Consider the following 24,926-nt stretch of genomic DNA (forward strand, 5'->3'; position numbering starts at 1 on the left):
CTCAGACCACGCATTGCGTGTAGTTCTTCAGCACTTGCTTGTGGGATAGCCTTGTCAGTAAGCCTGGATTGTTTGTGGGCAATTAGACCAACTCATTAAATTCCTGAGCTGTTTAATAAGATGGAGTTTGGTTAACATTTTGGTGACACCCTAAAAAGTCTACCTTATAGACCCACTGTCTTTATCTCTTGTCTTTCCTTAAAATTGTTTTCTCATAAAACCTCCAACTATTCCAAATATGAACTTTATTCAGAGCTCTAAGATTTCTGCCTGAGGGGGGAAGTTGCTGTGTTTGTCACCTTAGAGTGAAGGGGGCATTTTTCAGTGACCGGAGCCAATGTTCATACCAGGAGCTCACACTTAGACTCTGGCGTTTCCCTGGGAATAGCTGACCTTTGACTGTACGAGCAGACAAAGTCTGATTTTCTACCTTCAAATCCCATGGTTCACAGCCTGTGGGGTGGAAGTGTGTTGTTGCCTGTACTTCCTGACAGGGATTTTAGGGGTGCCCCCATTCCCAGATCGGGCTAGGAGGAAACAGTTCACATTCGAGTGGTCCCACCGCAGAAGCATCTCAGTTTTCATAACAGAAAGGCAGGTGGCATCCACAGACTTTACTGACGATGACTGAGCCTTGAAGCAGCAGTTACTGCCAGAACCCCAAATCTCTGTCCAGCTGGTGTTTTTATAGGTAGCTCTAATCCACCCCCAGACTTCCTTCTTGGTAGAGAAACACCCAATGGCCTCACACACTGCCTTCTCCCCACCCAGAGCAGCTAAGATGAGAAATCAGCCTGTGTAGTCCATTCTCCGCAGTCGTGTGGGAAATCACCTGTCCCTTGCTCCTGCCATGCTTGGGTCCAGGCTGCCTGGCACTGGTGTGGCTCTGTTCCTCAGTTGCACTTTTGAAGTTCAGTAGTGGGGTTGACACTTGCCCACACTTAGAGGCCACAGACTCCCGAATCAGCCTTGTGAGTAATGCGGTGACATTTATGTCCTGTCATCTGCCGACTGATACATTTTTTTTCAGTCGAATCAGAATGAGGTTGGTCAAAAGGCATGCCATTTATTCAACCCCATGTACTACACAATAACTATAAAGCCAGAGCAGGGAGATGTGTTTAATACAAACTCTCAAGCCAGCCATTAATTTCCCAAGGATGCAGAAGTTCTACTGCCTGTCACATAGCCCTGGCAATGTGTATTCAGAACGTATTAACATATACCCACTCAGAGTCCTCACCCAGTCACTCATCCACATAGACTCTTTACTGGAAGCCACTGTGACAAAGGGCTACATAAATAACACATTTCTGCTGATAGCCAATGACAGCATCGTCTGTGGTTCAAAGCTCCCCTGGTTTATTCCAGTGGTAAACTCACTTTAGAATTGAGAGCAGAAGTATGTTGTCTTTACCCAAAATGTGGTGTGTTTATGTAGCAAGAGAAAGGTAACTGTGAGCTGTCTTCTCCCTCAGGAAATCCCTGGTCTGGTACGATGCTTGGGCATGTAACCGTAGCAACCAATAAGGTCGGCATTCTTGCTTCATTCTTTGCATAGCTTTAATTTCTAATTCCCACTTCAATACCAGGATCTCAAGGTCTTTAAAATAGGAAACAGGCACAGTTGAGGTAAAAATAACAGAAGCAAAAGTGAGAGGATTCTGGGTTCTGAGCCAGCCTTCAGGAGCTTGGAGCCGTCCCTGCTGAAGTCACAATAGCAAGCCAAATACAGAAAACCCACAACCGGCCTAGAAGCAGCAGAACTCCACAAGGCAACACCTACAGAAACACACTTGCCACACAACAGGAACTAAGGACAGACCTCAGAAACCAGTGCCAAGGAAGGAAAACTTAGTCTATGATTGATAAATTGCTGCTGTGTGGGGCGTGGGGTCGGGGGGAGTTGCTTGTGGCTAAGCTGGAGGGATAAAATCCCAATGGGGACCCAGTCGTAAGGTGGCCTACAGATTTCCACGAGCTTTACTTGAGAGCTACCCTGCTCTCTCTGTGAAGATTGCCGGAAAGAGGAGTCATTTTGAGCATCTGTATTGCAGGTTGTATTAGCCTGTTTTCTGTTGCCAGTAGCATAATATCACAATCTAGGTTAGGTTAGCTTCATGGTTCTGGAGGTCCCAGGCCAAAGGGCCACATCTGGTGAGGGTCTTTTGGCTAGCAATCCTGGAGTGGTGCAAGAAACTGCAAGGTAAGAGACAGGGCATGCGTGTATCTGTGTCTTCCATGATCTGTCTCACGTGTTCTTATTATAGAGTCAAGGAGTTGAGTATTGTCAACCTGACACTCCGGGATGGCTTGGGAGATAAGCCTCTGGGCGTGCCTGTGGAGGATTGTCTTGGATAATTTATTCGGTGTGTGAGGACCCATCTTCATTGTGGAGGAGTTACTCCCTGGGCAGGGAGCCCTGAACTGGATCAAATGGGGAAGTCAGCTGAGCAAGCACTCATTCCTCCCTCTCTGGTTCCTGACTGTGGGCATGACATACAACCAGCTGCTTCAAGCTTCTGCGGCCTGCCCTAGCACCGTGAAGTCAGAATAAGCCCTTTCTCCCTTAAGTTTCTTTTGTCACAGCAACAGGGAAAGAAACTAAGACAGTCAGGAATTGTCTCCCCTCGGACACCTTCATCAAAATCTAGTCCCCACCCAAAGGTCCCGATTCTAAATATCATAGACAGATTAAGTCCACTTATTGCCTCACGATGGAGATTCAAGTTCAACAAATGACGTCAGGGAGACACAGTCAAACTAAATCTAAGCTCGTTTTCCTAACAAGGCTTCCCCTCAAGAGAACCTATTCCACCAGAACCTAACCAATGTATAGAAATAGTGTTTTGGTTTGCTTTCCACTGCTGTGATAAAAACACTGACCCAAACCATCTTGAGGAGGAAAGGGTTTGGTTATAAAGCTTGTGCATCCTGATCACAGTCTATCACTGAGGGAAGTCAGGGCAGGAACCGTGGAGGGGTGCTGCTTACTGGCTTGCTCCCCATGCCTTGCTCAGCCTTCTGTCTTATACAACCCAGGACCACCTGCCCAAGGGTGACAAGACCCACGGGTGGGCTTGGCCTTCCCACATTAATCATTAATCGAGAAAACTCCCCCCACAGACTTGGCCACAGGACGATGTGATGAGCGATCAGATGGAGGCAGTTCCTGAGGCTCCTTCTTCCCAGGGGACACTAGTTTGTGTTAAGATGACAAAAACTAAGACTCACACACAGAGAGGGGACTGATGATGACCCAAGACCCTTCAGGAACAAGTGACTTTCAGCAGGTAACTTGGGCCCGTGATGGAACATGCTCCCCTGTTTTGCCTCTCATCAAGGGAGGTCTATGACCCCTGAGGCTAAGAAGTGCAACCTTTCTAAAGCGAGGTTGCAGTATGTTGAGGTACCAGTCAGATTTCCTCCCCTAGAAGTTTGCTCAGCTATAATGAAAAACAAAGTCAAAATATTTGCAGGGAAAAATGAACGCAATTAGGGACCATTACGCTGAGTGAAATAAGCCAGGCTCAGAAAGACAAGAAACACAAATTTTTTGACGAAGCCAACAAAAGCAGACAGAAAGGATGGGGAAGAGAGTAGGTGAGGTCTCTGAATAAGAACAGAGTATAAGGACATATGTATACAAATGCCATAATAAGACATAGCATGGTGTACTAAATAAAAAAGAAAAAATCTAAAAATAAAAGAAAAAGTGTTACCACTGCTATTTGTCTTAAATTAGAGACTGGTGGTAATAAGAGTATGTGAAGGAGTGAAGAACAGGAAAGATGTTCTCAGACAACAGCCGTGGGGAAGCGAATCACCAGGAAAGCTGCTTTTCAAGAAATGCTAAAAGAAAACCTCTGGAAAGTGGAGCAAGCTTTCTTGTTGGACTATCTTTGGATCACCAGCCCCCAAATATCAATGGACATGGAAACATTATTAATTATGAAAGTTTGACCTCTAGCTTAGGCTTGTCCCCAACTATCTTTTATAACTCAAATCAACTTATTTCTATGAATCTATGTTCTGCTGTGGGGCTTAGCTACCTCTGCTCTGTACCATATGGCCAACTTCAGAGTCTTCTGGCATTCCTCTGGCTTAATCTACGCACCTAGATTCTTTCTCCTCTCCATTTCTCTCCCTGGAAATTCTGCCTATCTCTCCTGCCTAGCTATTGGCCACTCAGCTCTTTATTAAACCAATCACAGGGACACATCTTTACACAGTGTAAACAAATATTCCGTAACAGGAAAGATGTGTGTGATGGCTATTCTTGGTTGTCAACTTGACTATATTTGGAATGAACCACAATCCAGAAAGGGAGGGTACACTTGTGATCTGGCTCTTAAGACAAGATGACACACGCCTTTAATCCAGATCTTGAGACGAGAAAGCACACCTTTAATCTGGGCCACACCTTCTGCTGGAAGTCTATATAAGAACAATGGAAGAAGGAAGGGCTTGATCTTTGCCTGCTGGCCCTAGCCTTATCAACACATCCACTTCTTCACTGGCATTGGAGCTTACTTCCTGGGATCTCAGCGTGTACAGAAGACCAGCTGAGACACCCAGCCTTGTGGGACTGAGAAATTCAGGATTCTTGGACTTTCCATTCACAGCTAGCCATAGTTGGACTGCAGCCTGTAAGTCATTTCAATAAATTATGTATATATATATGGAGAGAGAGAGGGGGGATTGATTCATTTCACAAGTTCTGTGACTGGGAAATGATACAGGTCAGAAACTCAGATATAAATAAGAACAGAGTATTAAAGGTAGAAGAGAAGAATTCATAATGAAATCTATTATTTTCTTTATTCTTAACTGGTCTAACAGAACCCCATCTGTGTAAAATAACAGCAATGCTTTATTTCTCACTCACAGATAAATGCATGGTAGCAATGCTGTAAGAGCCAGGAGGAAGGAGCTGAGAGTGCTCTTCGGCTGTTTGTACAACTCATGGTGTCGTATTTAATCAAATAAAGCTTATGTTATTTGTAAGTACGCATTGTGAACCCAATAGTAAAAACTAAAAAATGTAAAAAGACAGTTATCATTGATAATCAAAGAGATAAACAGATGCTTAGGTTTTTCCTGTTGCTGTGATTAAAATACCCCGACAAAAGCAACTTAAGGGAGAAAAAGCTTCTTTTGGCTCACAGTTCCGGGAGGATGCTAGGGACTCAGTGTCCCAACATGTGTGCCTATGTGTTATAGTTTACTTTATTGATGTCATAAAATAATGACCAAAAGCAACTTAGGCAAGGAAAAGGTTTACTTGGCTTCCACCTCGAGGTCACAGTCCATTACTGCAGGAAGTCAAGGCGGGAACTGAAGCAGGAACGATGGAGGAATGATGTTTCCTGGCTTGCTCACTAACTTATGCACAGTTAGCTTCTTCTGCAACTCAGGCCCGCCTTCCTGAGAATGGAGTTATCCACAGTGGGCTGGGGCCTCCTACATCAATTAACAGCCGAGACAAGGCTTTGCAGACATGACTGCAGGCCAAGCTGATCAAGGAAATTCTTTGATTAAGGTTTCCTCTTTTCAGGTGACTCCAGGTTGTGTCAAGTTGACGATAAAGACTAACAAGGACAAGGGGACATTTCACATTCAGACCAGAGATGAACTCATTGAAAATGCTCGGTTATGACAAAACTGAATCTGTAAACAATAAGCTGTCAGAACAGAAAGCATAAGGCCTGGATGGGTTCACTGGTAAACTCTACCAAATTTAAGGAAAACTCTATGACATTGTCCTACTTTGTTCTTCTGTTGCCATGATAAAATACCTGGCCTGAGCAACTCCAGGAAGAAAGGGCTTTTGGGATTTATTCTGTTTTATTCTGGTTGCTCTCAGCTCATGTTCTCCTTCTTATACAGTTCAGGAGCCCAGCCTAAGGAATGGTGCCACCCACAGTAGGCAGGTTTTCCTTTCCAACCTTATCAAGACATCCCCCAACAGGCAAGCCCAGAGGCTCATCTCCCAAGCAATTTCAGATTTCATGAAGTTGACAAGTGAGATTAACTATTATACTGTCATAAGCTTTGAATTTTTTGCAACATAGAATTATGGAAAGCATGTGTATTGACTCATGCCTATAAAACACTTGGGAGGCTTAGGCAAAAGGAATCCCTTAAGTTTGAGGCCGGCCTGGGCTATTCAGTGGACTCTAGGCCAGCCTTGGCTACACAGAGAGATCCTTTCTCACAAAACAAACAATATACAACTAATAAGTAAAAGAATTACAGAAGGAACAAGGTTGTGTGTGTGTGTATGTGTGCGTGTACTCTAATCTAAAATTCAATACACTAGCAGGACAAAACAATAAAGTGTAAATCTACACACATTTCTCTTCTGGAGAAATGCACACTAGCCACCAACATTTGAATACCAAGAGTCTGTTTTTCTTTTTCTTCCAGTAAACAAATAAAGTCTCTCCATTGAAGTCACAATTTTTCAAACTGCCATTTGCAACAAAGCAGTCATTTAGGAAACGATTCTCCTCCAGACCGAAGCAGTTCCTCCCAGTGCACTCTTCAGTACGTCTCCTTTTCGTTTGGTTCCTTGAAACTGACTTTAATGAACAGTCAGCCTGGAGAACACGCACTGCACTGAAGTGTTGCTTGTGGAAGAATCAGAAAAAATGGAAGCACCGCTGAGCCGATTTGCTCGTGAAAAAGAATTCTCATGAAAACTGCTCTAGAATGTGGAGATCCAGTATAGAAAAATAAGTATTTTAATAAGATTTGCAAGACTGGTGCGGATAATTCAGACTGATCCAGGCGGCCAGACTTTCAACTGCAAACGGAACGCAGTAAACTGCAAAGAGAACTCTGATGCAGTTTCAACATGCTCATTTCAGAGATGGAACATGCACAGGAAACTTTACCAGACTGTGAAGGCTGCCTCTCAAGCCTCTCAGCCCAAAAGGCCTGGGAAGTTATTTCAGTAGAAATAAAGCCCTACTAAAGAGCAGAGTGGTACTTAATAAACACACATTCATCAGATGTTTACTTGCTGGGAACAAGACGATTGATCTCCTCTTTCATTGAACTTATAGTCTTCTGGGAAAGTCAGTGACGAAGTAAAATCTATTAGTCACATAATTTCAGATTGTGACACACTATGAAAACAAACCAGGAAACAATACTGTGAGTGTCGTGGGGGATGTGGTGAGGTGACGTGCAGTTTCAGATCCTGTGGTCAGAGGAAATTCCTTTGTAGCACGAATCTTAAAAGGTTTTATTAATAAAATTAAACCCGGACCCAGGTATTGGGGTGAACACTGAAAGATCAGAGACAGAACACGCCACAGCTAACCTAACCTCGCCAATTCCTCAGCTGGTCTTATTTCCTCAGACTGGAATGAGGAATATTGGAATAAAGGAATCCTTATTCAAATAGATCTCAGCTGAACTGCTGCTAAAAGCCTAAAAGCTAAACAGACTCTAGTTCCTGGTTTTCATGACTTATATACCTTTCTGCTCCCTACCATCACTTTCTGGGATTAAAGGCATGAGTCACCACGCGTGGCTATTTCCAGTGTGGCTTTGAACTCAAAGAGATCCGGATGGATCTCTGCCTCCAGAATGTTAGGATTAAAGGTGTGTGTGCCACCATTTTCTGGCCTCTATGTCTATCTAGTGGCTGTTCTGTTTTCTGACCCCAAATAAGTTTATCAGGGTGCACAATATTTTGGGAAACACAATCTCACCACATTCCTTGGGATGGGGAGGTTTATGTGAACAGAGATCTGAGCAATGATAAGAAAACAGCCATGTGAACATCTAGGGGTGTGGTTTTCCAGGCTCAGGGCATTGTAGATATAAAAGCCTCACAGTAAGATAGATGGATGGGTAGATGATGGATGGATGCATGGATACACAGACACAGATATATGTAAGATACTTTAGCCAACAGCTACAAAACACACATTTGGGGTGGGGGGGTCAAATGTGCATGGGACATTCTCCAGAACAGACTGCATGTTAGGCTATGAAACAAGCCTTAATTAATTTTTTTGAGTATCTTTCACATCATGCATCTTGATCCCATTCACATCTGCCCTCTGCTCCAGCAACACCTCCATAAAACAAAATTTAAGAGAAAAAAAAAGAAAGGAAAAGAAAAATCTCGTCATGAAAGCTGCAGTGTGACAGTGAGTCACACAATAAACCCCTTGTCCGTATATCTTTACTTGCAGGTGTTCATTGCAAAGAGTCATTGGTCTGAGCCAAGGCCTCTGATTTCTACTAACTACACCATTAATGCTGGGCCCTCACTGGGACTCTTCTTGGATATCCTGCTGTTGCCCTATGTTGTGGAGATCCTGTAGCTTTGGGTCTGTGGGTCAGGCTCCTTCACATGCTCCAGCAGATCACAGAAAGGGTGGATGTTGGGGTGGGCTAAGTCATAACCCTGGTTCTGGGCCTGAGCAACTGCAGGGTTGGTCAGCCCAACAATTCTCCTCCGTCCTCACCACCAGGGTGAGCTCTCCAGCATTGCCCCGGCTAATTTGCCTCTTGCAGTGATGAGCAAGGCGCAGGGCCAGTTCTCCTGCCTTCACTCCCTCAGGGTCAACTCTCCCATATCTACACCATCAGGGCCAGCTCTACTGTGTTGCCCAGGCAAGGTGCAGGGGCCACTCTCCTGAGTGCTGCAGTTGGTGAGTCACGGACGGCCCTCCCACTCTTATGACCCCAGGGCCAGCTCCTTCCACCTGTCTCAGGCATTGATGGGAGAGGATAGGGAGAGGGTATCTCCCCTCCACCCACGCCACCACAGGTCAGATGAGCAATGGGGACAGCCCTCCCCTGCCCACAACATCGGGGCTGAGTCACCCACCTCTCTGACAACAGGGCCAGCCTAGGTGAGCAGCAGGGCCCACTTTCTCGAGTGCTGCAGTTGGTAAGGGGGAGAGTCAGCTCTCTTATGTGTTGCAGGCAGTAAGGGGTAAGGGGGAACGTCTCTCCCCATCTTACACCACTGCATGGCAGACAGTTGTGGGGACAGCTCTCCTATAGACAGCAGTCAGCCCCAAATCACCACACAGAGACTTATTATTAATTATAAATGCTTGGCCAATAGCTTAGGTTTGTCTCCAGACAGCTCTTACAACTTAAATTAACCTATTTCTATTCATTTATGTGCTGCCCCAAGGCTTGTTTACCTCATCTATGAACTTTCCATGTTGCTTCTTCCAAGTCTGGCTCGAGACTCCCCCGACTCAGCTCTCCTTCTTCCCAGCACTCTCTCTGCCCTGAAAATCCCACCTAGCTATTGGCCAATCAGCTTTTTATTAACAATGAGAGTAACACATTTTCACAGTGTACAGAAGGATTATTCCACAGCACTCTCCCATGCTTACAACTTCGGGGCTGGTTCACCCACACCTCTGCCAACAGGGTTGGCTCTATTGTGCTGCCCTGGCAAGGTGCAGGGCCTGCTCTCCCAAGTGTTGCAGCTAGTAGGGGTCAGGGACAGTTCTCCAGCTCTTATGACCACAGGGCCAGCTCTCCCACCTGCCTCAGGCATTGATGGGCAGGGCAGGGGGCATCTCTCCCCCATCTATGCCACCACAAGACTGATGAGTGATAAGGACAGCTTTCCCATACTCACAACTTCAGGACTGATTCACCCACACCTCCACTGACAGGGTTGGTTTAATGAATTTCAAAAGGTTGAATATATATAAAACATTTTTCTTATCATAATGAAATGAAACTAAAGATTGATTGGAAAATTTACAAACCTATAGGAACCAAACAGCATACTCTGAACCTATCCCACCAAGGCAGGATGATAAGAGACACTGGAAATGTATTAGCTTACCAGACACAAAATACAAGAATCCCAAATGTGGGGTGCAAGCAGAGAAGGGCACTGAGGGGAACTATTACTGTACATACGCTGCCTGCCCGAGGTGAAACCTTGCCTCCCCCCACCCAGACCACAACTTCTGTGTGTCGACACTGATAAAACATTTCCCAGAAGATCTTACCTCAATGGTGGTGTTCTCTTCTTAATCACACCTGATTCTTTACCTCCAGCTGAACCAGAGAATTATCGATTCAAAGTGTCACATGAATAGCCCCAACGCAGTCTTTGAGGGACTCTCAAACTTCCCCCTGAAGCCTCAAAACCTGGGCCTTCATCTGGTCACTCTCACTCAGCATTATCTCCCAAGTTCCCACAACAACTCATTATGCTCTGAGAATTCAACAGCTTTTCCAGCCCAGAGTTCCAAACTCCTCTCCCGATCCTCCCTCAGATGTCTATCACAGCATATCCCATAATCTGGGTACCAATTTCTGTCCAAGTTAGGCTCTACCAGAACCATGGTAACTTGAACAGCACAGCACTTACCGAATAGTAGACAGGTAGATAAATGAAAAAGAATAAAGGGCTCACATATAATCCCAACCGGCTACAAACACTTGGTTTTTGACAAAGGTTCTAAAAATATACATTGGAGAAAAAGATAGCAGGTCCTGGGGAACCTGGATATCCACGTGTAGAAGAATGAACTTGGACCCCTGCCTTTCACTCTATATGAGAACCTAATCCACCAAAGACCACTATTTTAAACCTGCAACTCTGAAACTGTTAGAGGAAAAACACCTCAAAATACAGTCACAGGCAAGGACTTTCTGAATAGAACTTCCGTCACACAGCAAATAAGGCTTCTGCCTAGTAAAGGAAATGAGCAGAGAAATGACCTACAGACAACCTACAGATGACCTTCAGACAACCTACAGATGACCTCCAGACAACCTACAGATGACCTACAGACAACCTACAGATGACCTACAGACAACCTACAGATGACCTACAGACAACCTACAGATGACCTACAGACAACCTACAGAATGGGAGAAAATCTTCAATAGCTGACAGAGGATTAATATCTAGAATATACAAAGAATTAAAAAAACTAAATGAAAAATCAGGCAATCCAATCAATAAACAGGATGATAAAATGAATACACAGTTCTCCAAAGAGAAAGAACAAATGGCCAGTAAACACACGAAAAAGGTGACCAACCTCACAAACCATCAGAGCAGTGAAAATTAAAAACACACAGAGGGCTGGAGAGGGAGACCGCGCAGTGCTTAAGAGCACTTGCTACTCTTGTAGAGGATCCAGGCTTGGTTCCCAGAATCCACATGGTGGTTCACAACCTCATAACTCCAGTTCCAAGGGACCCAATACCCTCTTCTGACCTTTTCAGACAGTACACCCACGTGGTGCACATAGATACTCATAAAATAAAATAAATATTAAAAAAATAAAACTACATTGTGATTCTGTACTAATCAAAGGTGCGTGCGTGTGTGTGTGTGTGTGTGTGTGTGTGTGTGTGTGTGTGTGTGGGTGTATACAAACATGCATTACAAAGGGTATTTATTATTGGCTTACGTGATGCAGCTGTCTTCATGCTGGAGAAGCTGAGAATGCAGAAGCTTCTCATTTCCCGAAGATGACTACCTCAGCAGCCCTCATCTGTCACGGAGGCCGACAGGTTTCCTGGAGAATGATGGGTCTTCAATCCGCACTGGAATCTGGGTTCTGAAGGGAGTGAAGGACGGCAGCAATAGCGTAGATGTACTCACCAGCAAGGAGCAAAGATGGGTAGGCAGAAACGCGCTGCATTTCCCCGAGTGCTCTCTATCCGCGGGCTGCTGCCGGAACGCGCCTCTCGCGCTAAAGGAGATCTCACTCCTTAGTGAGTCCTTCTGAAGACGCCTGTCACACATCCAGAGGCTTATCTTTTTCTTGATTCCAGATCCAACCAAGCTGACAGCGAAGATGAACCATCACAGATTCTGTTTCCTCTTTGTCAGAATGGTGGTCCTTAGGAAAACAATAATCACAAACCTGAGATGCTGGCAAGGATGTGCACAAAAGGTAATCCTTCACACTCCGCTTATGGGGATTTAAAGTAGTCTGGTCACCATGGAAATCAGTGCAGAAGTTTCTCAAAAAGCTGAAAAGAGACTTACCATATGACCCAGCTATCCCACTCATGTGCATTTACCCAAGGACTCCAAGTCACCGTGTCACAGATGACTTACCAGAGGTCCCCAGCTGTAGGTGCGGTTTGGGTAGGTTTAAGAGGTGTGGACTTGTTGGAAGACACAGGCCACTGGGGGTGGGCTTTGAAGTTTTAAAGCCTCACAGCATTCCTAGGGAGTCCTCTCTGCTTCCTGCTTTCAGCACAAGATGTGAACTCTCAGCTGCTGCTCCAGTCACCACACCTTAACGTGACCCTCATAGACTCTAGTTCTCTGGAGCCATAGGCCCAAATAAGCTCTTCCTTGTATAAGCTGCCTTGATCATGATGTTACCTCAACAGGAGAAAAGTAACCTAGATATAATAGCGAGGTACTTAAAACACGGTCAGTTTGGCGCAAACATCAGAATCAAGCTGTTTTCAGTGTCCTGCCAGATTCTATATGCTGGAAATTTAATCTCTAATTTCTTTTTCTTTCTTTCTTTTTGTTTTGTTTTTTTTTTTTTTTTTTTTTTTTTTTTTTTTTTTTTTTTTTTTTTTGAGACAGGGTTTCTCTGTGTAGCTTTGTGCCTTTCCTGGAACTCACTCTGTAGACCAGGCTGGCCTCGAACACACAAAGATCCACCTGCCTCTGCCTCCCGAGTGCTGGGATTAAAGGCGTGCGCCACCACCTCCCAACTATCTCTAATTTCTTATGTTGATGGTATTTGAAGATATTTGTGGAGTGGAGCCATTGACAGGTGGTTGGGGTTTGATGAGATCGCCAGGATGGGGCCCTCAGGATGGATTTAGTGGCTTCATCAGAAGAGGAGCAGAGCCCTGAGTCGACACACTGTTGCTCTCTACCCGTGAGCCCTTGCAGTGTTGTGATGCAGCAAGACACAAGGGTCCTAACGCTGGACTTCCCAGGACCCAGAGCCGTGAGAAATAACCCTTGCCCTATAAATTGCCTATTTTGTGATGTCAAAAGACAAATATGATTATTGGAGTAATAGGATAATGTTAAGGAAACTATTCCTTTTTTTATTATATCTCATTTCCACCTACCACATGGGGAACAAAAAATTCCAAGAAGAGCAGTACTTCTCAGACTGAGATCTGGGGCTTTATGATGTCTTAAACTTCATGGGAGTTTACAAATAGAATAAGCTGAGCAGAGCTGCTCTGCATAGCCTGTTTCCTGATAACATGCAAATGGGGGAAGGTTAGGAGCTCAGAGACATAGGGCTCATCTACTGTGTCACCATTAATTGGCTAGTTCACTAAGTCAGTCAACAAACACTAAAACTCTACCATGCACAGCTGCTTGTGCTCTCCAGAGCAGAACCTGGAGTTAGCCAACTCTCTCCTGCTTTTGCTGTCATCACTTAGAGAACTTCTGGTTTCCTGCCGTAATGAAGTTCTAGATGTCTCTTAGGGGCACCGTGCCTTCTAAAGCCCTCTCCTACCTAAACACCTTTCCTCTTCGCCAGTGTCACCAGCAGCGTGTATGTCCTCTCTGTTTTGTAAGACTTCTGCTCCTTCTCTCCACAGCACTCATCTGCCGTCCTAGCCCTGAGCACAGGCTTCCCTTCTCCCAACCCCGACCATCACTTTAAGTCATTTCAATATGCCTTCCAGGGGCCCACCAGCCAGTCATGGAATTCCTTACCCTTCCCAGACACACCTGGGTGGGGACAGCAGGGCGGCACCGTGCCGGTCACACATGTCACAGCATCTCTCCTTCTGCTCAGGGGCCTTTACTTTCTTTTCTCCTCTCCCTATTCTTCTTCTTTGTCTTCCCATGCCTCTCCCTCCTTCTTCTCCCCACTACTTTCCCCTCATGCCCCCTCTGGTTTTTTTGTTTGTGTGTTTATTTGTTTCTGTTTTTTAGTTGTTTTTTTTTTCTCCAGACAGGGTTTCTCTGTGTAGTTTTGGTGCCTGTCCTAGATCTCACTCTGTAGACCAGGCTGGCCTCGAACTCACAGAGATCTGCCTGCCTCTGCCTCCTGAGTGCGGAGATTAAAGGTGTGCATTACCACTGCCTGTGACCCACTCCATTTTTTCTGGACTTACCGCTACTTGGCTAAAGTAATCCTCCTGTTTCAGTCTTCCGAGTAGCTTGGCCTATAGACATACCTGAGTTCTCTCTCTCTCTCTCTCTCTCTCTCTCTCTCTCTCTCTCTCTCTCTCTCTCTCTAACCGAATGCCTCCACTCTCTAGCCATCTTTATTTTGAGCTCGCTTCTTCCTCTGTTCATCTTAAGATTGAATTAAGATTGAATATTTCATTTAAACCAGACTCAACACATTATTTCTAACTTTTCTGAAGGGTCTTTGGGGTCTCTGTGTATGTCATATGCAAATAAGGACATTTTTGCCCTTTAATGTCTAGTTCTTGTGCCTATAATTAATTTTTCTGATCTTACTGTTTTATCTAAGGTCTACTACAACATAATGAACGGGTGTGAGGTACCAGTAGGATTTTTCTGGGAACCCTAAACTAAATATTGGCAGTCTCTCCTGTCTCAGGGCAAAGTCTAGATGGTGCCTGTCTTAGTTACTGTTCTATTGCTGTGGAGACACCATGACCAAGACAACTTGTAGAAGGGAGTGTGTTTTGTAGGGGCTTACAGTTTCAGAGGGTTAGAGTTCATGACCATCGTGATGTGGAGCAAGGCAGCAGGCAGGCAGGCATGGCGCTGGAGCAGTAGCTGAAGATTTACATCCCGATCCATAAATACAAGGTGGAGAAAGAGTGAGAGCTAACTGGGGATGCACGACTTGGGTTTTTGAAACCCCAAAGCCCACCCCTAGTGACACGCCTCTTCCAGCAAGGCCACACCCCCTAACCCTTCCCAAACAGTTCCACCAGCTGGGGACCCAGTGTTCAAATACATGAGCCTATGGGGCCATTCTCACTCACACCACCACAGTGCCACTGTTACCTTTCACATGACCAAGTGAGCTTCAAAAGTACTCCCCAATTCCAGTCACTCTTTCTACTCCTTCTGCATATAATCAGAGTAAACTTTTAAACACACAGTTTAGGTTGTGACGTCATTGTCTGACATTAAACCGTCACTGATTTATCACTGTACCCAGAATAAAATCCAAATGCTTTTAACAGAATCCACGTGTTAATCCTCTTTCTCTCCATCCATTTTCCTTCCTCAGCCTTCTTTCTTTTTTTCTTCCCAAGATGATGAAGCTTTCCTGCCTGGGGTCCTTCTCAGAGAATGCTCCTTCTGTCTGGAATGCCGGTCACCTCACACTCTGTTTGGAAACCCCTGAACATCCTTTGGTTCTCAGAACTCTCCCAGAAAAGCCCTCCCATGCCTCAGAAATTCAGTCAGGCCCCGCCCCCTCTCTGTTTACTTCTTCATTTAACTTATCATCTTGCCTTCAGAGCGCTCACCGCCTTTTGTAGCTACATATATTTGTTTGTGTCCACGCCTAATACATGGCTCTCTCATTTTGCTAAAAGCTCTGAATGTTTACCCCATCATTCCTAGCCTATGGCATTTTGCCCAGAAAAATAGTGTGCTCATTATAAATATTTATTGAAAGAATAAACAGATGAGTGAGGGGATAAAGATGAATATGACAAAATCCTGGCTCAGAAAACCCACTCACAAATCGTTCCCTCCTGTCTCTGTGACTTGATTCTTTAACTAGGATTAGGAACAGCAGTCAAGATGACGTCATGACCCCAGCTTCATCATCCTCTCTGAGCAGATGGAATCAGGATGGAAATGGAGTGGAATAAGCCAATACAGCAACCCGAATCTGAGCTATTGAAAATGGGGAGAAAGGCAAGAAGACCTGGGACAGGAATTTAAATTCAGTGTCAATTCCTCCAGACTCCATAACCAGGAAAGCCAAAATACTCATTCCAACAATACTATGTTTGCATCGATTTCATGTTTCTTATTTCTTCTTAATTGTTTACTGAAAAAATTAAACTAGTTTTAAAAAATAACTTTTAAGCTTGGCATGGTGGTGCATGCCTTTAATCTCAGCACTTGGGAGGCAAAGACAGACTGATATCTGAGTTTGAGGTCAGCCTGGTCTACAAAGCGAATACCAGGAAAGCCAAGCCTCTGTTACACAGAGAAACCCTGCCTTGAAAAACCAAAAAGAAAAAAAAAAAACTTAAAAACTATTTGTAACTTGGTTTGCTTGTGACTAAGAGCCATACTTTTGCCCCAAGGAAACAAACAAGCAAGCAAAGAAACATAACCATTGACTTCCAAAGTCAGTAGTCAAAGTTACCTGATGAAAGACGTAGGGTCCCAGCTACAAATGCAGGTTGAACGGAAAAGATCGCCTTCCCTTAGCGTGATCAGCTATCCTTCTTCCCACTCCTCGCACACCTCTGCCCTGAATCCAAGCCTCTTCCCACCTCTAGACCTTCCCCTTGGGCCACCTAGTATTGGCATGCTCTTGCACTTCAAGTCCTCCCTTGAACTATAAGGATGTCTGTTCCTCCTGTCCTGTGACTTCACATGACCCAGGGTCATTGTGCAATTAACCTTACCTTTGCCACTAGTTCCTCCACGTCCGTACCCACCACTTACTCAAGCTTAGCCTCCTTTGACCTGTCTAATTAGAAGAAATTCTAGAACCCCAGCTAGAATGATTCCTACCTGACAAGTAAATGCAGAGAGCATTTTATTTCTAGTGTTCATCCAGTGGTATACCCAAGAAATATTGGATAATCCAGGTTTTGTTTTCTGGAGTGTGGGGGGGGGGGGTTGCTTTGTGGGTTGGCACCAACCTGGAACCAACCAACTTGTAATTCTTTTGAAAATTTAGCACAGGCTCTCGTGAGCTGTCATGAACTTGCTCTAGCAACCTGGAAACTTACTGAAGTCCTCCTCTGGGGGCACATCTGTGAATCACTTCTTATTTCAATTTTCCACTCTCCTCTCTTCTGCAGCATTTCAAGCTTTTAACCACCCCCTCCCTATTACCTTCCTGGAACGGTCTGCTTCCTCTTGCTTAAGAGCTGAGCGTTCCAGTTCTGAGGGTTTAGGTCAGCAGCACAGCACCGGTCTGGCATGTGGGAGACCCTGAGTCCCATTCTCAGTGGATTCCCTGAGGTAAATCTTGTTCTTTCTTGACAGATTTGTTGTTAAAGTCAGATATTTTTATTACTACGTATATCCCCAATTCCATTTGTACTTGATGATCAGACAGGGCTTTTCAAACTTAGTCACAACATCCTAAATATTGAGTCTTCTCTCTCTTCTCTATTACTTCCCAAGTAACCCTTAAACTCACTTTTGCACCCATCTCCACTGCCATTTCAGGGATGGAGAGTCACTTATAAGGAAATCTCTGTGAGAAATGCAATCTTAGAACTCATTAGAGTTCATAAAGGAGAGACACTTTACAAATGTAGTGTATGTGAGAAGCCTTTTACCTGTAGCTCTAATCTTAGAAGACCTCAGAGAATACATACATGAGGGAAACCTAACCAGTGTTGTGAATGTGACAAATCCTGTATCAATGCCTTGTCTCTTAGAAGACATCAGAGAATTCATACAGGAGAGAAACCTTACAAACACAGTCAAAGCAAGAAATCTTTTATTTACAAAAGCTCCCTGAGAACATATCGAAGAATTCATACAGAAGAGAAACCTTACAAGTGTAATGTATGAGGAAAAGTCTTTGCTGTCTCTCAGATCTAAGAAAACCTCTGAAAATTCAAACTGGGGAGGAAAGTTTCCATAGGAAACAGTGGGGTACATGCCTTATCCAAGCTCCGTCCTTAGGCTCCATGCTAGAGAGTCATGGTGAACATGAGAAAATTGTCAAGGCCTTTAGTTAATGTTCAAATCTTAGAAAATATCAAGAGTGTATTCTGAGGAAAATTCTGAAAATGTGACAATGTAGGAAAATTTTAATTAAAACTTTGTACTTGTGCAGCCTCAAATACTTCATAATGAAGACAAAACGGTGAAGCCTGAAGAATGTGCTGTCGTGTAGCAGTTTCCTGGAAACTGAAGTGATTCATCTTAGAGGGGAGCTGATTGAGGCAAGAAATACACACCTCAAGATAGCTTCAAGAAATCCCTGCAGTGAGCTCCAGGTGTGCAGTGTGTTCCAGGTGTGCAGTGAGCTCCAGGTGTGCAGTGAGCTCTAGGTGTGCAGTGAGCTCCAGGTGTGTAGCGAGCTCCAGGTGTGCAGTGAGCTCCAGGTGTGCAGTGTGTTCCAGGTGTGCAGTGTGCTCCAGGTGTGCAGTGAGCTCCAGGTGTGCAGTGTGCTCCAGGTGTGTAGCGAGCTCCAGGTGTGCAGTGAGCTCCAGGTGTGCAGTGTGTTCCAGGTGTCTGGTGTTCATAAGCCATATTGCATGCTGGTTTGGAGTTTCAGGAGAGCAACTGTTTTAAGCCCCTTGTGCTCCAGCAAGGAACTCCCTCCCCATATTCCTATAAGTAACTCCGATAAAGCTCATTGATTCAATTAAAAAATGAAAGAAAGAAAGAAAGAAATCTCTGCGACTCCAAACCAATGATGTTTGCCTGGTCTTAAGCTGTCACAGGCAGCATTTCTCAAGGCGTGCTCTGTGTTCTAAAGTTGGGGCAAGACATTCTATGATCAAAGAGTCTAGTTTCACTCAGTGAAACAAAGCATGGGTTTGGTTTTTTACATTTCAGAACCCATCGTGTGGTAATGTCATTATGGGTTTCTGAAAAGAATACGAATTTAAAAACTAGCCTCTAGAAATTGAATCCGGGCTCGCCTCGTGTGTTTAGCCTTGCCCCTACAGTACGCAGTGGTCCTCAGAACACAGTTCAGTGTGTCCCTGCCCTGCAGAAGGAATCCAACGCTCTCTTTGAATCAACCTCTGCCCCCTACTCCAGTCCCACCTCCCCCTGCAGCCACCTTCAGCCTTCAGCACCACGTGCTGGTGTTCACCGCACAAACAGTGCCTCTTGTCTCTCCTTTTGTTCATCCCCTCTTCCAAGCAGGGCTTTCTCATCCAGATCATGTCTGCTTCAAACCTCTGTTCTGCCATCGCGTCTTCCAGAAAGCCCTGCCTGTGCTTTTCTTCGCCCTCCCCTGGCTCTCCCTGTGTCTCTGGTGAAGTCTGTCATTGTACATGCTGCTCTGTTCTATCAGTAGATGCTGGTGTCTGTCTCCTTCCCCCATCTCGAGCTCTCCAAAGCCAGGCGCCATGGCTTAATCATTTTCCACGGGGTCCGTCTGTGTGGAATGTGACTTTTTATTCTGAAGCTTTAGCATCTGGCTTTGCTGGCCCTTCCAGATCAGTTACTTCTAGAGAAATCTAGGGCCATACCTGCAAGTGCCTTTCATGTTTACATCTGTCCCCCAACCTCTTCCTGCCGTGGGCTTGGACATTTGACAGCAATAAATCATTATGGTCCTTTTTCAGGATGAGGTCCTCATCAGAGAATCACAGGCAAACAGGAAGCACTGGACCCCTGTATTCCTTAGCTAGCAGCTGGTGTCTTCTTGTCTAGGACAGGTCTGTCTACCTATGGTTGAGAAGTTACTGGTAGACTGCTATGTGACAAAGCCCACGGGTCGGAAAATGAGGGACCCTGGAGCCCAGGATATTCGTTAGATAAGGCTTGGAGTTGTGAGCCAATAGGATGGAGAATCAGAGGAGAATTCAAAATTTCTGAATACCAGAAAGATTATACCTCCCTGAAGAAGTCAGCTAGTGAGGGACTGGGGGCAGAGAGATGGGATCAAGAACATGAAAGCCACTGTTTCCACCAAATTGGCACTGCCATTTGGCTGTTTGTCCAGGCTGACACCTGGCTGCTACAGAACTAAAAATAAATCTGTCTCACTTTCCCTACTCTCAGTCATTGCCTCTCACACACAATCTCCAGAGCCAGATGATTGGAGAAGTCCTTTAAGCTCTGTAGAAGACACAGATCATTCTGGGGAACCACAGAACAATCTACCTTGTCACCTTGGTCCCTCCACCTCCTGACCACCGTGCTCCCTCCCCAAGTGGCCCCGGTGTGACATGACATGACATGCCATGCCTCGTGGACCTAGGGACCTCAGAGTGTAAATGTCTTCCTTCATAACAGTCATCTGTGTTTGTGAGACTCAGTCCTGCCTTAAACAAATCCTGAGTCCCTCTGCAAATACTGTCACATTGAAAATATTCAACAAATGTTGAATAAATAAACAGTGAGTAATTAGCTTGGTGTTGGAAAGGATATGAAGGTTGCCATGTTGATTTAGTCAGCTGGTTCATCTGGCCTCCAGCACCCCCCTCAGAGGATCCAACGTGGTGTATATTTGCCTTCCTTGACATCAGTCATCAAGCTATATTTTCTAAGGTTCCCTTAGTGACTTAGTTGGAAGGAGTTTCAAGCTGTTGCTCATCTTCCTTGAACATAGACCAGAAAAGGCCGGGTCGGGGTAAGGTGGCAGTTCAAGAAAGAGTAAAGCTTCCCCCTTTGTGCTACCATCTTATTAAGGGCTGTTGTTAAAAATCACAACTTTGGACAACTGAGGCTAATTTGTACCAAGAATCTCTCAAAAAGGCAATAGAAGACGTCTAATTGACTGGGTGAGAAAAGTATTTTTCTCATCAGCTTCCATCCTTCATTTACAAAGGGTCAAAGTTGACACCCTACATTTGGGGGATGAACATAATTGTTTGCCAAGTGGATTACCCAAAATCTGTATAGTGTGGAATATGTGCTACGTACTTCAGGTAAGACTGTGAGCCTGGGGTCAGTTGAGACTGTCTGTTACAGCTGTCACTCCACTGTCTTTAGATCTAACCCTTCAGCTTAGCAGTAGTAAGAAAATGCCACAAACTGAGGTCATGTTAACATAGAGTATGTGATTAAAAGGCCTGTCTTGGAGACGAGTCCTAAGCCCCCACTTTTTAAGAGAGTCACCCAAAAGACGGAGGACAGAACAAGAGGGAAGCGGTTCCACAGCGATCATACCTACTTAGCTTGGACAGCAATCCAGACAAGAACATAAGTGAGGATCCAGTAGTGCCATTTTTAAAATGCAACAGATACAAACCGATCACAGATGCAGGCAAGAGTCAGTGTCCTGGAAACCTGCCTTCTCTTCGTGGTTTGAGCAGACCAATGAGCAATGGAGCCAAGTAACACACTGACCAATCAGGATGGGACACTAGACAAGTTAGAATTCTTATTTCCATAAAGGTCCGGGATTCCCATGCTTCCTGTTTTAGCTTCCCGCTTTCCATTGTTCTGGGCACTCACTGCAGCCTGACTTGCTCCTGGTCAGAACCTGGTCTTCCATCTGGCGCTGAATGATGTCATAGCAAAAGCTTTGTCTCTACCTTTCTGGATCCAGTCTCATGTTTCCAATTTTTGGACCCAAGAACCCAGTTCTGGTAACAATTTCTGTAAGAGAAGAAGGGACGTGTGTGGACATCGCTGTGGACCATCTGCAAATGCTCCCAGATCAGTTAAATTCATGTGGAAAGAGAATATGTCTTTCATTTCCTGTGAAGCTTAGTTTCATGAGTCCTACGTTGCAAGTTCCAGAAAAAAACTTATGCTCAAACTGTTTTTAAACAATAACTCACTGGCACGGAAAGGTGGGTGGTGGCAAAGCCCAATTGAAACAGAAAAAGCCCTCCAACAAAGCATATAGGTTCAAGGAGACCATATGGAATGGGAGAGAGAAAGAATGTAGTCATCGCAAGCATCAGGAGAGCAAGGGGAGAGAGATTTAGGTTGCCAGGGTCCTAATATATGTGCTGCAAAGTTTAATATGCTTTTAACATTATTAAAAACATAATAAATACACAAGCAAATGTTAGTTGGAAACAGAATGACCATTTCAGATCCTACTTTAGAGTTCTACGCATCTTCTAAAAACACACATGTGCTGAGGCAGAGCCTCAAGGTCCTGGCCCAGCAGGCCGGCTCCTCTGAGAAGGTAAAGGAGACAGGCGACTGTAATCTCCTGTGCTCGAAGAGCCACATAGCAGGGCTAGAGGCCATGCTAAGAGAGCATTAGAGGTTGAAATAGAATGAACCTACCCTCAAAAAGTCAAAACAAAAGACTTCTAGGCACTCATTCCTAAGTTCAGCAGGTTGGTGGAATAAAACCAGTTAGCCCAAGGCAGCTATCAGTGAGTGAGGTGGCCCTTTCATTGTTCACTGTTTCAAAAGCTGAATGATGAGCTTTGGTATCAGCAATGAACTCAGTGTAGTCATCGGGAGCCGCGCAATGGAAAAGCTAAATCCAGTGTCGTATGTGCATGTGTAGAACCCCCAACAGGCAAAGGTAGCTCCTATTTTTATTAATCTCAGATGAGTGAAACCTTGAAACAACACACAATGTGAGTGTGTGAGGCTTATATGCACTAGACAAAGCTGAAAGCATTTTGATAATTTCTGCCAACTCCTCATTGACCAATGTTCCTGAGGACTGGTGGGAAGGAGAGGTAAGCAACCATGAGGCAAACAGAATGTTTTTCTTTGGCCAATCATATCTAAGGTGTCGTACCAGGAGGACGGCTCAGCAGTTAAAGTGTTCAGTGCACAAGCAGAGGACTGCAGTCTAGACCCCCAGGGCCCCCCAGACCCCTAGGGTCCCCAGACCCCCAGGGTCCCCCAGAAATGCTGGCCTCAGACTAGATGGCCGTGTCAGTGAGCTCTGGGTTGGACTGAGAGACGTGGACTCAATGAGTAAGGTGGATGGGTGATCTAAAATGATTCCCAACACTGACCTCAGGCTTCCACCAGCACACACACACACACACACACACACACATACACACACACACACACACACACACTTGCATGTATGCCTGCACATGTGTGCCCACGCAGATGCACAACACACATAGGGAAAAATGAAAAAGAAACATTTTTAAATGTCTCTCTTAATGTTAGTAAGTACCCACCTGACCCTGTGATTCCCCAAGGAACATAGAGCTCAAGAATTTGTGTGTGAGTTTGACCAACAAACAGAGCCTTGCTAAGTCTCACAAGCAAAAGGCACTTGGACATAGCTGTCTGGTAGTGTATTTTTTTTTTAAGGAGAATCTGTCAGATTTCCATTTAATACTTCTTTCTATATAACATTTAAAATGACTGACTTGGCATGATATAGAGAGCTTAAATATTTACTAATAAATAAAAACGAAGACAGAGCCTTACTGTCATATGTGAAGTGGGGGGTGCATGTGTGTGGGAATGTACCTGTATATGTATAAGCATGAAGAAGCCTGTGATCTCAGGCATCTTTGATCTCTTTCTTCTTTATTTGTTTAGGCAGAACCCCTCACTGAACCTCAGTCACATATTCCTGCTACTCTAGCTAACCAGTCTACTCAAAGGAGACTTGTCTCTGCCTCCTGAGTGCTGAGGCTGCAGGAGACTACATGCCCACCTGGCTTCTAGAAGGTTCTGCTCCTCACACTTGCAAAGCAATCCCTTTATCTACCAATCCATCAACCCAGTCCTGTGATCAGTTACCATGGCCTCTGCAGACAAAAGCCAGTACAATGCTTGTGTCCAGTTGGCCTTATGAGAATGTCTGGAATACTCCGGAAATGATTGGGTTGACTATCCTGCTGTTCGCTTCACTTTGACCATTGAGGCACATCTGTGTCCTGCTAATGTCATTGTGGTGTCTTCTGGGAGAAGATCTTGAAGTTCAGTTTGCAAGTTTGAATGTTAATTGATACAAAGGCTGTTTTGAGCAAAGGCCACATGATTTGTGACTAAGAGAGAAGGGCACCAGGCAGCAGAGTGTGGAATGGGTGTCTCCAGGAGAGGTGTTTGCTTTGGTCTTCTGTAGAGGTGGTAAGGAGTCTGTCAAGTCCAGATAAGCAGGATAGGACTTGGAGAGCAGGGAGTGATAAGTTCAGTGCTAAGGATGTTGGGTTTAATTTGATTAAGAAGATGTCCCATTTCAGCTGATGGTGGGAAACATGTAACTGGTGCTTGGGAAGGATAACACAAAGACTGAGCCAAAGCCAAGGTGACAGCATGTATGGATGGACAGCATTGATGCTGTGAGAGACACTGGAGGCAGAAGGGGGTCCTGGTGTCCGCCTCAGGAAGTCCCAAATGCACAAGGACTAGTAGAATTGCCCACTCTGTTCTCAGAGGCCCCATAGCCAGGATACCTTCACATACAGTGTTCAGAGACGCAGACACACCATTCTGGGGCTGTTAAGGACTTAGAGAAAGAAAACAGGAGTTAGTCACAAAATACTTCAAAAAGGAAGAAATACTTTCCTTTATTAGGTTTATGGATGGGTCTAAGAATTAAAATGAAAAAAAAAAAGATAAGCAAGAGAAAACATGTTTGTTTTAACATTTTACCTGGGTACAGGGACCTTTGTATAAAAAATAAAGCTCAGTGAGGTAGGTGGGATGGAGAGCTAGTGATGTTTTAGAAAAGCTGTATCTATGAACTATAAACAAAAAAACGTAAGTGTTGGGTATTTGGGCTAGGGATGGGGAAAAAGTGTGGGAAGGAGATTAGGAAATACATGGGGGAACTAATCAATAACGAGACTTACGTTAGTAAGATTTGTTTTCATAGAAGCATCTCAGCATGCTACTAAAAATCTACTTTTAAGTAGAAGGTGAGGGCTGGGGCAGAAAGCCATTTTGAGAGGATGTATGCTGATTCCCTGCATAGGCCATTCTTGGTTTAGATAATTTTACTGAAATATAACATAAACACAAGAAAAGTTAGCACTACACACTAAGATATACCACAATGTAAGAGTTGAAAGAATTCAGTTATGTCATATATCTTCTATAAGGATAAAGTTTAAACCTAAATCTAAATCTAAAATCTCCTTTTTTTGGAAGAGAAAGGTTTGAGATAGGATCTTACCATGTAGCCTTGACAGTCCTGGAACTCACTCTGTAGACCAGGCTGGCCTTGAACTCATAGAGATCCACCTGCCTC

This window comes from Peromyscus californicus, unplaced genomic scaffold, assembly GCF_007827085.1.
Source record: "Peromyscus californicus insignis strain IS unplaced genomic scaffold, ASM782708v3 Scaffold_8__1_contigs__length_139910024, whole genome shotgun sequence".
NCBI lineage: Eukaryota > Metazoa > Chordata > Mammalia > Rodentia > Cricetidae > Peromyscus > Peromyscus californicus.